The sequence below is a fragment of the Malaclemys terrapin genome, chromosome 3 (assembly GCF_027887155.1).
Source record: "Malaclemys terrapin pileata isolate rMalTer1 chromosome 3, rMalTer1.hap1, whole genome shotgun sequence".
Classification (NCBI taxonomy): Eukaryota; Metazoa; Chordata; order Testudines; family Emydidae; genus Malaclemys; species Malaclemys terrapin.
This window is the reverse complement of record NC_071507.1, coordinates 131,267,186-131,280,058: the sequence shown is the minus strand read 5'-3', so window position 1 is coordinate 131,280,058 and position 12,873 is coordinate 131,267,186.

Genomic DNA, 12,873 nt, shown 5'->3' with positions numbered 1-12,873 from the left:
TCTCCTCCTGCTGATGGGAACATCAGTGCAAAATGACAAACCATATTCTCCAACATTACTATTAGATGTTATTAGCTGCTGGTGTGACAGGTGTTCTAAGTACTTCTTACTTTATTTAAATATACATTCTGTTCTCTTAGGACCAAATGGAGGTTTTGAGCCATACTTCTCTTTTCCTTCCCCTCTGGTTTGTTTGCTTTTTCTTAGATGATGTAGTTGTGCAATAATAATAATATCTTGAATTTATATAGCACCTTTCATCCCAAAGGTTCCCAAAGCACTTAGCAGATCATATACATTTAGCCCCATTGACACAGAGCCACTTCTGAGGGTATGTCTACACTACAAAATTAGGTCGAATTTATAGAAGTCGATTTTTAGAAATTGATTTTATACAGTTGATTGTGTGTGTCCCCACTTAAGACCATTAACTCGGCGGAGTGCGTCCACAGTACTGAGGCTAGCATTGACTTTCAGAGCATTGCACTGTGGGTAGCTATTCCACAGTTCCAGCAGTCTCCACCGCCCATTGGAATCCTGGGTTGAGCTCCCAATGCCTGATGGGGCAAAAACTTTGTCGCGGGTGGTTCTGGGTACATGTCGTCAGTCCCCTCCCCCCCCCCGTGAAAGCAATGGCAGACAATCGTTTTGTGCCTTTTTTCTGGGGTCCCCTCAGCCCGCTGCCTGCCTGGATGATCAGAACCCTAGGCAGGCCGTGGGCTGAGCAGATTGGTGGATGGAGTCCCAGACCGGCGGCAAGGTGAGTGGCTCAGCCCGCTGCCAGTCTGGGGCTCCATCCGCTGGCTCCTGCCAGATGGGGTCCCGCTCAGTCCTGCTGGTAGACCTCGGTGAGGTTGATCAGGGGTGCATGGACAGACATGACTATCTTCCTCTTAGAGCACCGAATCGGAGTGACTCCAGGTCATTCTCTTCTTTAAGTTTCATCTCATGGAGATTCAGTCCTGCCTAGAATATCATGTGAGCTAGAGGCTTCTGCCTCAGGCTGCTCTCCCAGCCGGCATTACCGCGCGGTCGCACCTACCCCAACCTGCCCCTTGCTCCCATGGCTCATGAAGCCTGGACAGTAGTAAGGAGCAGTTCAGCTTGTGGAATGACAAATCCAGAATGAAGAATTGCACTCTATGGGCCATGTTAAGATTATTTCAGAGTCCTAGATAGCATTAGTCCCTATAAAAGGCTTTATGAAAATTTTCACCCGCCCCTAACAAAAATGTTAATTTATCAGAGCAGCTGAAAGGGTAAGGAACTTGGGACTATAACTGACAGAGCGTTTCCATATTATTTAACTCATAATTGATATAATTCAAAGTAAAATTTCACAGTGTGGTCTGTTCTAAGACTAAAAATGCAGGAGGGGAGTCAGAAAAAGGAACAGTGACCTGCTTCCGCCCGGTTTCGAACTGGTGATGTTTCATGTGAACATGATCACCACTACACTACAGGGCTTTTGTGTGTCAGGTGAATGCGATAACCACTACACTATGGGGCTTCTCTTTTTTTGCCACAGACTTTGCCGAATGCACAGGAATGTTTTTTCTAGCTACAGAAGCTACCTAATGCAATGTCTATATCTCTGGCCTTCCTGCTCACAAAGCGGTCATCCCCCGCCCAAGGCTGACACAGTCACCTTGCTAGTGAGACATAATATTTTTGTCATTAAGCAAACACAGCAATTCTTTCCTGGCCTCTGCCACTGAATGCCTCCATGCATTACGCTGTGCCCTATCAGTGCGGGAGGACTGCATGAGCTCGGAAAACATATCATCGCAAGTGCATTTTTTTTACCTTCTAATCTGCGATAACCTCAGGGACGGAGATGATAGGGGGAATGTAGAAACATTCTGGGGGGACTGCATGGTCACCTGTGCTGCTGAGTTCGCCACGCTGGCCAAACAGGAAATGAAATTCAAAAGTTCCCGGGGCTTTTCCTGTGTACCTGGCTAGTGCATCTGAGTTCAAAGTGCTGTCCAGAGCGGTCACAATGGATCACTCTGGGATAGCTCCTAGAGGCCAATACCATGGAATTGCCTCCACACTACCCCAAATTCGACCCAGCAATGTCGATTTCAGCACTAATCCCTTCGTCAGGGGAGGAGTACAGAAATAGATTTTAAGAGCTCTTTAAGTTGAAAAAAATGGCTTAGTCATGTGGACAGGTGAAGGGTTAAATTGATGTAACACTGCTAAATTTGACCTATACTCATAGTGTAGACCAGACCTGAGATGGATGGCAGCAACAAACTTGCACGTATAGCAGGTGTTGGAGGAAGAGTAAATCTTGCTTATTAAAAGCACCATGGGGTCCTGCAAGGGCCATGCACAGCAGACAACACTTTTTTTTTCTTTTAAAGTTCTTATCTCAAAGATGCTTCCCCCACACTCCTAGAGTAAACTACATGAAACCCAATATAACTACCTAGTCTTTTCTATTCAACTTGTTTTACCTCCCCGATGGTATCTAAGCAGCACAAAAGGACAAGCTGAGTCACCCTGCCAAGGTCACATGGCTTTCTTTTCTTGCAACTCAGTGTGATATTTCTTTGATTATGCATTTGTATTTGAATGAACCCTTAGTACTACAAATATGGGTTTGGTAACTTCAATCCATGACTACTCGGTGATCCTGGATACCATAAAAACTCCCCAAGATAGTAAAACAGCCCTCTGCCTCTACTACACATTAGAACATGATCAGTACTTAAGCATGTTATGCAATAATAAATGCTTGGGGCTTACAGCATGTTCGGTCTTATCAACATTCAGCACCACTGCCATAACATAAGAGGAAAAAAAAAAGACATAAAAGGAGAGGAGATTAAAGCAACAGTGAGCAGGGAAAAAGCTCCTTCAGTATGACGTAGTGTCTCATCTCCAGCCATTAATTCAAGTCAAGTTATGCAGATAGATCAACAAGGGCAAAGAGAGGACAGCCAATTCCACAGTTTCACAGAAAGTGTGTTATCCATGTCTTTTAGCCCTAATTATAACAGTAATCATCCTACATATCATGAGGGCCTGTTCTGTTCTCATATCACCTGTTGGAAATCTGGACAGGCTCCACTGACTTCACTGGACATATTTTGGTTTGACAGTAGTTTGAATGAAAACATAATTTCGCCATTATTATGAGTATTTGATATTATCCCTGCTAGGGATATTCTTCTGTTTGGAGAACATTTGAGCATTCTCTTAAATGACTTCTATATTTTGAATTTTTTCTTTTTACTACAACTAATTATTTTTTATAAATTTCCCAACTGCCTTCTCAGTTTCTTCAATTTTTTTGTAATTCATTCATTTCTACATAGCTCTAAGAACCAAAGAAACCTTTGTTTGATTACATTGTTTTTATTGTCCTTTTAGCTTTATTTTATTTTTCCAGGAATGAGCGCTGCCTGGAATAGTTTCCCACTTTTCCACAATTGATTTCTCATGAATTATTGAATTTCAGCCAATTTTTTCAAATAATTTCCTATTCCTTCACAGACATCCTTTTAAAAGTCCAAAAATTTTGTGTTTACTGCCTATGGACACCCATCAGCATTTCAAACCTAACAATATTACAATAGCCACATCCTAGATGCTCTCCAACTTCCACTTAGTTTATCTGACTGTACTTGCCTTATCTCCAGAATAGCCTTTGACTTTGTTGGCTGTTCAACTTACAGTGTAAGGAGAAAATCCTGTCCTAAGCTTCGTGCTGGAGCTTTTCCCTTATTATTTTGCTAGTCGGTGTCTGGATAGAGGAAATCACCTATGACGACTGTACTGCCCTCTTAAAAAGCATCTTTTATCTATCAAATATTTCATGCTCCACCTCCTTATCCTGTCCAGGAGATCTATAGCGAAATATAAGGATCAAACTTATATCTTGTTCATTCTTTACCTCAATCCACTTTGTTTCTGTGGTAAGCCAAAAAACCCCTAATATAATTTATTTCTTTTGACACAATATTCTCTCTCCCATATTTCCATTCTATGAGTAAAATCCTGGCCCCTCTGCTGCTGACTTTCACTACTCTGATGGTGTAAACTGGTTTAACAAGCTAATCAAAGATTCCCTCAGCATGGGAGAATCCCCAAGTGGCATAAAATTGATTAGCGATTGCTACATTTCCCCTACGTTCCGTCATAGCATAGGGATTATGGCTGGGGAGCTGTTATATGTGGTCAACTTCCAGCTTCCATATGAGTATCTTAGATGCTGTCACCAGACAACATAACTTATAGCAGCCCTGCGGCTGTGAATCTGGAAGATATAAAAGTTGTCGTACAACAATCTTTTCACCCACCTTCCTGAGCTGTGCTGGACTCAGACAGGCAGTCCCAAAGATCAGGCTGGTAATGTAGGGCTCCCATTGAATTCAGTAGCAGAACACCTACTCCTACTGACTTTAACAGGAAAAGGACTGATTCTTTAATTCCCTCAGTCAGTGGCTTGATTTAACAAAGTTTCATTTACTCTGGTGACATCATACATGCTTCTAATTTTTTTTTCTTTGTCTAGCTAAGGGAGTTCCTTTTGTGTCAGAATAATTTTCAGTTTCATTCTGGTTTCCCTAGATAAAAAGCCTAGCCAAGTCATTCTTTACAGGCCAAATCCTTGGCAAATAAGAGCAAAAGAGACTAGCAATATGGAAGCCATGAGGAAGAGCAGATAACTAAGGTAGAAACACAATATACAGACTCAGTGATTCTCAGGATGGGGGAAAAAAGAAAGATGAATCAGAAATAATGCAAGTTAAAAGAAGAAATATTAACAAGATTTTTTTAAATCTACCTATAGGGCAAGAAAGTTGTAGACTGCTTATATAAAACTGCTGATGATAAAACATCTAGTGGTTTTATTATAAATGGGTAACTATTATATATTACTTTTATGCTTCCTTTGTTTGTTCCTTAGGTGCCATCACACAAATTAGAGAAGATCAGAAAACCAAAATATTTCTTATGAAGCATTTTCAGGAAAAAATGTCCAGTTGAAAATTTTTAGTTTTCTGTAAGGAATTTTAAAATGAGGCAAAATGAATTGTTCTCATTTTGTTTTGATTTAAAATGTCTTCTTGGTTCAGTTTTTGGAAACCAAACATTTTAAATTTTCCATTTTTGTTTTTTTCCCCTTTGAAGTTATTTTTACTCCCTACTCCTTGTCACTTCTACTGGAAAAGAAAATAAATAGTACAGGAAAGTGAGGGAAAAAATCCTACTTTTTTAACAGATTCTTACTGTTTTACAACTTTTCTCAGTGGCAAAAAAAATGAAGAGAAAGGAGAAAAAAATCTTGCAAATCCAAAAGCTGAAAATAGAAAAACAAAATGGTTCAGTTTCCAAAATATTGCAACATTTTAAGTAAAAATGAAATAATTTTATTTCATTTTGAAAGGTTGATTTTATATAACATTTTTCATTTTGAATTTTCCTGCCAGAAAAATAATTTAGATCATCACTGAAATTGTAATTTTTCCAAAGAAAATGTTCATGAAACCAGAGTTTCTGAAGGGAAACATTTTGACCAGTTATTTTTTTTTTATTTGCCCAGTTATAATACAAATATTTCACCCATCTGTACTATCCAGTTGGTCCAATAGCGTATAATAAGATAACTGTCTTAGCAAGGATAAAGTGATAAAGATGGGGAAATCAATTCTGATAAAATAAGAATGCCTCATATCCTTTAGCTTTCACCAACTGTTCAAAACAAATATAAACCAATCTCTCTCTCTTTTTTTTTTTTTTTAATCTAAATGTGTGCAGGTACAATATGTGACTCCTTCCCTAGCATTTTCTTTTACTGCTAGCAATGGAAATGCCAAAAAAAAAAATCTTATAAGAAGTCCATACAGTTTCCAGTTGGCAGACTTAGGAGTTTATGACAGTTTGGATAAGGGATTAGTGTAGTGCTTTCAGCACCCAGTGGCCAGCCAGTGACTCTGGAAAATGCAGTTTTGGCTATGACTCTATATAGAACAGACTGTCAATAAAATGTATTCAAAGAGACATATAGCACAAAGGCCCAACTGGTCTCAAAAGTATGATTTAAGCGCTTATGTTTTAGAAAGATATGCATATGGACAGTTAAGAAAAACTAACAAGACAAAAGAATACTAGACCCAGCTGCAATGGGGACCTCCAATAAAGCAAAGGATTTCAAACATATGCTGTGTGTTTTAAAGATAGTTATTATAAGTAAATGCTGCTAATGAGAAGGATAGGAGAACAACTTGTGCAGCTGGCAAGGGGAGCCTAATATGTGTACAACTTGAAATAACAGTTGGCTAGAGCCAATTACGGCTAGCTGAAGCTGTGAGAGGTGCTTGTAAAAGCTAAATGAATCATTTTTCCTCTATAGAAAAGGTAGACAGAACTTGTTGGCAGACATCTTAGGCACGATTCTCCTCTCATTCACAACAGTTTTACACTAGTGCAACTGCAATGATTTCCATGGTGTTACTCCTGATTTACTCCATTGTGAGAGGAGAATCAGGGCTATGGATTTTCAAGAACACACACTTTGAAAGGTGACTTCCTTGGCATATGAACATAGCTTATTTATCTTGTCTGACTTATCCACTAAGAAAAGTCATAACCTGAGGCTATCATCCACCTTATTTTGTTCTGTTCTTTTTAGTGTGCATTTGTGGATAATGAGGGTGATATCAGTACTATTTTTCTTATAAACTTCATGTGCCTCAGTTTATCTGCTTTATAGACTTACTGACTTTAAGGTCATAATGGAGCATCATGATCATCTAGTCCAGTAGTTCCCAAACTTGTTCCACCGCTTGTGTAGGGAAAGCCCCTGGCAGGCCAGGCCAGTTGGTTTACTTGCCGCATCTGCAGGTTTGGCTGATCGCGGCTCCCAGTGGCACAGGTCACTGCTCCGGGCCAATGGGAGCTGCTGGAAGCGGTGGCCAGTACGTCCCTCGGCCCGTGCTGCTTCCCATTGGCCTGGAGCAGTGAACCGTGGTCACTGGGAACTGCGATTGGCCAAACCTGCGGACATGGCAGGTAAACAAATTGGCCTGGCCCTCCAGCGGCTTTCCCTGCACAAGTGGCGGAACAAGTTTGGGAACCACTGATCTAGTCTGATCCCCTGCACGTTGCAGGACACATAACCTCATGCACCCACCCCATAATCTCTAACTGAGTTACTGAAGTCCTTCAATCATGGTTAAAAGACTTCAAGTTACAGAGAATCCACCATTTACACTAATGTAAACCTATGAGTAGTCCATGCCCCATGCTGCAGAGGAAGGCAAAAAAAACCCAGGGTCTCTGCCAATCTGACTCAGGGAAAAATTCCTTCCTGACTCCAAATAGGCAGGGATGGTGTCCTTATCCTCTGTTTGCCAGAAGCTGGGAATGGGCAGCAGGGGATGGATCACTTGATGATTACCTGTTCTGTTCATTCCCTCTGGGGCACCTGGCATTGGCCACTGTCGGCAGACAGGATACTGGACTAGATGGACTTTTGGTCTGACCCAGTATGGCTGTTCTCATGTTCAAATATGGCAATCAGTTACACATTGAGTATGTGGACAAGATCCATCAGCCAGACATGTGAGAAAGAACTCTCCCCATCTAATATCCCATCACCAGTTGTTGAAGATATTTGCTGCTAGCCGTCACAGATTGCTTAGAATGACATTTGGACGGTCTCATATTACCATCCCCTCTATTAAATTATCAAGCTCAGTCTTTAAGCCAGTTAGGCTTTTTGTCCCCACTGCTCCTTTTGGAAGACTGTTTCAGAACTTCACTCCTCTGATGGTTAGAAACCTTTGCCTAATTTGAAGTTTATATTCATTTGTTCTATAGTCCACATTGGCGCTTACCTTAAATAACTTCTCTTATTTCCTGGTATTTATTTCTTTGATGTATTTATAGAGTTCAATCATATCTCCTCTCATCTTCTTTTGGTTAGGTTAGGTTAAAGAAGCCAAGCTCTGAATCTCCTTTCATAAGGTAGATTTTCCGTCCCTCGGAACATCCTAGTAGCCCTTCTCTACACCCGTTCCTGTTTGAATTCATCTTTCTTAAAAGTGGGAGACCATAACTGCACACAGTATTCCAGATGAGGTCTCACCAGTGACTTGTATAATGGTATTAACACATCTACTGGAAATACCTTGCCTAATGTGTCCTAGGACTGCATTTGCCTTTTTCACAAGCACAGTACATTTATATTACTCTGTCTACGTGGAGTTACACCAAAAGAAGTTGTTAAGGAAAGTGAGCAAGCAGGAAATGAAAGAATGACTAGTGGTATGATAGCCTCCAGGGAAAATACTTCAAGGATCCTTAGGAGAACAATAGGTGGGTTATTAATTAGGAAATACCCGCCTGCATGGCTACAGTGTAGTTGCGACGCCAGCTCTCGCAGCGCTGTATGTACTCCACCTCTCCGAGGGGAGTAGCTTGCAGCGCAGCGAGCGAGCGTGCAGCGCTGCAGGCGCTGATTACACTGGTGCTTTACAGCGCTGCACTCGCTGTGCTCAGGGGGGTGTTTTTTCACACCCCTGAGCGCAGCAAGTTGCAGCGCTGTACAGCGCCAGTGTAGCCAAGGCCCAAAAGTACCTTGCAAACTGCTGTTTTTGCTTTCTCATAGTCCTTACCATCCCCAGTGTCAGGCAATGTTTTAAAAACATGGTGCACCTCATTTCCTGCAAAAGCATAGCAAGTTTTGTGGTAGAGTCATCTTCCTTCATTGCAATAAATAGATTTTCTAACCTTTCAAGCCAGGGTACCTATTTGGGTCCCGGAGTAGAATGAGATTCATGGACAGGAAACTCAGGGAAGTTTTTGACTTTCTCTTTTGAAGTTAAGACTGCAGTATAGTAAAGTGTACTGTGTGGTTGTGGGAGATGAGGTAGACCCTTGACAGATCTGTTGTCACATAACCTTAGTTAGCAATGTTCTGTGTACACTGTTCTGTTTTTTTGTTTAGTTTCAACTTATCAGACATGTTCGGTCTCTCTGATGCAATCTGGAGGATATGCCCCACTCAAAATGTCTGCCACCACATTTCTGGCCTGACAGATCAATGCACAATCCTTGCAAAATGCTGATGGCAGGAGAGTGGTTTCTGCAACAATCTAACCCCCAATTGCCCACTTCATTTCAAGTGACTGCCTCCAATAGATTACCCCTCCTGCTTAACAATCTATCCGAACTTGTATTTCACTCAGACACTCAGCTTCCTTCCACAAACCTGAAGAACAGATCTATGTAGCTTGAAAGCTTATACCTTCTAACAACAGAAGTTTCTCCAATAAAAGAGAATACAAATGAATCATCTATCTTGTCTCTAAAAAAATATTAATAACAGTTAGGCTGCTGAAAAATAGCAGTGTACCTTAGGATAACAAGGGCAGCAGCTTGGGCTAGCTACCCGAGCACATATGCAGCAGGTCTGGGTGGGTTTGTAGTCAGGTGAGTAGTCCAAGCTGCCATCTGTGCTACCCCTGGCTACACTGCTATTTTTAGCATGCTAACTCAAGCATATCTAGCAATTGTCTGTGTACCCAAGCTGGGAGGCATGCTCCCAGCTGCAGTTTAGACATACCCATAGATGAGATCCTAGGCTGGCAGCCCCTCCCCCCACCATTTTCCAACCTTGCCAAATCAGGACATCCAGCTGTATTTGGTACCTGCAAGGTACTTCTCTCCAGGAGCCTGTAAGCAGAAGCTGATTAAAGTAATTCAAAACACTGTCTTCCAAATAGATATATTGTCCATTCACCGAAAGATACACAGCCAGCAAGGAAGAGGACTGAGACCACAAAATGTTAACCCACTTGAAACTTGCCTAAAGTTCATCATCTCTCTCAAAGATTAGGTGAGCCCAGTTGCTTCAGACCTACAGAGCCCCAAGCCTTGCTGCTTTCCTCCATGTCTCTCTTCTCCATATATCTTTGACTGACTTTTCTCCTTGAGCAATTGCTGACAACCCACTCCCCTTTCCTCTCTTAGGCAGGGGTTTTTCAGTGATTCATTGTCCTTTTGATCTTAGGCCCCAGCTCTAGAAAAACAATCCTTACTCAGAGAAAAAGTGTGGTTCCCTGGGATTCCTAGTCTTTCTGAAACTTGAATTAAGTCCTGCAGGCTATGCCAGACAGCAGTTCTGGGGGGGGGGGGGGGGGAAATCACACTCTTCCATTACTTGTATCTTTTCTGCCCACATCCCCTTGGATAGACGTTAACATGGACTTTTCTGATCTCCCTAATGGAAAAAAAAATACTGGTTGTATTAGACGACTATCCTCATTACGCAGAAGTTGAAGTGTTCAGCACTACTTCTGTCAACATTGTTATACCCAAACTAGACAAGATTTTGTCAGCCTATGACATACCTGCCGTTACCAGAACAGACAATGGTCCTTCCTTTTAAGGCTCGCAGTTCACTACATTTGCAGAATATCTTAGTTTCAAACATAGTAAACTTTCTCTACACTGGCCACAAGCCAATGGAACATTCAAGAAAGCACTATGAAATGCTGCAGCGAATGGACTGGATGTAAAATAGGAGTTATTCCTTTTTCCTCAGCAGTTAATCAAGCCACTCCCCACTGTTCAACTGGCCTGGCACCAGCAATTGTCTTATTCAGCAGACATCTATGAACAAAATTGCCACAAGTTGAGATAAGAGTGAATGATGAACCTCTATGTCAATGAACCAAAGCTTGTCATGAAAAATAGCACAGATGGGCCAAGTCTACATCTTTTAATGTGGGAGACATAGTTCTTGTCAGAAACTTTCAGCTTCACAACTAAGTCCCTATGCTCTTTTATCCTGAGCCTTACAAGACCACAATGATCACTGCTCAGAAAGCATTCCATAAAATCACATGAAATGCATCTCATGTCAAACCAATTCATGGCACTTATTATGTTCTCAATCTGCAAGATGATGATGATAACATAAGAGACTGAACCTCCTATATTCTCTCCAAGTCAAGTAAATGCGTCCAACCCCCTGTGCTCCAGAGGCCGAAAGTCACCATTTTTAGAAAAGAAGCAGCCGACAACTTCCAGTGCATTTGAAGGACCATAACATAAGTGACAATATCAACCTTCTATGGAGGTGTTGATCAATCAAACTTTTGACACTGCTTCATTTATTCTATACTTGTATTTTCTTTATAAGGTGGAAGTATTTCAAAGTGGTGAATTTAATAATTGTTAATTGAAAGCTTTTGGGGAAAAGGATGGATGTGGCATTTGTAGATAATCCATTCCAAGATCCATGCCAGTCTTTCAGAGTCACAGAGTCCATCCCATGGTTTGCTTTTGACTGGAGAGTGCAGTTACTTAGAGTGGTCTGTGCAACCTTACTTTAAAACTTTATACTACATCTTTGTGAGTCATTCCAGGAGCTCCTAATCAGTGAGGACAGAACAATAGATAGGATGGGGAAGAGGCTGTGAAGGGCCTTGAAAGTGATGACAAGTAATTTTTGTCTGATATGATAGAGAAGAGGGAGCCAGTGAATGGATTCAAAAAGAGGGATGCAATGACCACAGCAACAGACTTGAAAAAATGATCTTTGCAGCAATATCCTGAAAGATATAAGTGAAGCAAGATTACATATCTTGAAGGAAGTTACAGTAATCAAGACACAATTAGAGTCTGGACAAGAGTGTTATCTATGTGAATGGATAGGAGAGGCTGTATCTTAGATGTTATTCATAAAGATTCGCAAGACTGAAGCAGGCTGGATGGGAGGACCAAATTGAGGAGGACATCCATGTTATGGGTCTGAGTAATTGGTAGAACTATGTTGTTTTTCACTGTGATCAAGAAAAAAGGTGACAGGGAGCACTTGTGGGGGAAGATTAAGAGCTCTCTTTTAGCCACGGTGATCTTGAGCTGAGAACTAGACATCCATGAGAAGATACCAGAGATTTTAGTTTGAACAGATGGAGACAGGTCTGGAATAAAGTGAACTGTAAATCATCAGCACAGAGATGGTAGTTGAATTTGTGTTTGTGAATGAGATTACCAAAGATAAGGGAAACAGGGTGAACAGAAGGGCTGGGTGAAGGACTCATCTCTTCATGGCTTTAAACCTGCCTGTTATGCTTCAGTGTTTGCTGGGATGCTGTTTATTCTAGTCCATTGTTTTACCTTTCCTGCCTGGTTCCTACAACAATCCCTTTTGATCAAATTCCATAGCAAGCAATCCATCATAAACACACCACAGAGGCATGCACCATGTTCATAAAAATAATACAGATATTTTCTAGTTCATTAAAACATCTATCTGCTATCTTTCTGTGCCTAAACCCTCTGAAAATCTGGCCCTGAGTGTCTTAAGCTCCCATGAAAATCAGTAGAAATTCACAGTGGAGCTGGTTGAAAATACTTTGTCCAGAAGTTTTCCAATCCCCCCTTTACCTGGCCCCAAAAGAGACTTTTCTAATTATACACGTTAAATATATATATATATATATATATATATATATATATATATATATATATATATATATATATATATATATATATATTCCAACTTTTCCAATTTTTTCACAACTTAATTCAAAATGAATTTTTTGTTTGCATTCTAATTGAATCAAATCTACATTATTTTTTCAATGCCCCCGCCCTTTCTCCCCATCTCTCTCTCTATTTTTTCTTATAAAAGGAAAAGGTGTGTGGGGGGAGAGATGAGTAAGAAAAATGAAATTTCATTCTTCAAATTGATTCAAAATGAAAAAAAATCATCTTGAATCATATCATCAGCACATAAAAAATTGGAAAGATCTGCAAATATTTCAGGGCAAAACTATTTTTTTTTCATTTAATTCCAGAATTTTTAATTCATATTTTTCATAGATTCATAGATTCATAGAT